The following is an 805-nucleotide window of genomic DNA, read 5'->3' as shown; positions in this document are numbered from 1 at the left end:
CAACTAGATTGAAAGCGGCGACTGGACTTGGAGCTGAGCTTGCGCCTACCACAACTAAGACTGAAGGACAACAACTTGACTTGGAGCTGATGGGTCCTGGAAAAACACAATATTCCCCTTCCCCAATTCCCCAACACTGTTCCCCTCCCCAATTCCCCAATAAACTCTAAAAACAAACAAAAAAAACCCATATGTTCTTTTTTTTTTTTAGATTTTATTGGGGAGTTGGGGGGAGGGGAACAGTGTTGGGAAATCAGGTAAGGGGAACAGACAGGTAGACAAATTGCTGTTTTGTTCTTCGGTCTTGTTGTGTAGGACGTCGCTTCACTGACCAATGTTGGTATGATCATTGTGCTTTTCCCGGGAGAGGCAATTGGTGAGTGGTCGATGGTCACCCGCTCACAGCGGCTCCCGGTAGCTCAGCAGCCCAACTCCAGGTCGAGCTGTTGTTCATCATCTTAGCTGTAGAGGGCGAGCGTCACTGGCCTTCAATGTGGGATCCGAACCGCAGCCCTGCTGCTCAGAGCTGGTGCTCCCAGGCGAGCTCTTAACCAGCTGAATCACTCGGCCGGGCCCCATATGTTCTTATATTTTGTGAGTTACCAACTTAGAGAATCTCTTGACTCTCTCTCCAGAAAAATGTACGTATACCAAAATATGGCACACAATTACAGATGATGCCCAGACTTTTTCAGGGGCCTCAATTAAGAATACTTAGGATTAGGGCCGGCCGAGTGGCGCGATGGTTAAGAACTGGCTTGGGATGCCAGAGGGCCCCGGTTCGGATCCCACATATGAGGGCCAG

Source organism: Hipposideros armiger, unplaced genomic scaffold (assembly GCF_001890085.2).
Source record: "Hipposideros armiger isolate ML-2016 unplaced genomic scaffold, ASM189008v1 scaffold_209, whole genome shotgun sequence".
Taxonomy (NCBI): domain Eukaryota; kingdom Metazoa; phylum Chordata; class Mammalia; order Chiroptera; family Hipposideridae; genus Hipposideros; species Hipposideros armiger.
Note: the sequence above shows the minus strand (reverse complement) of the source record.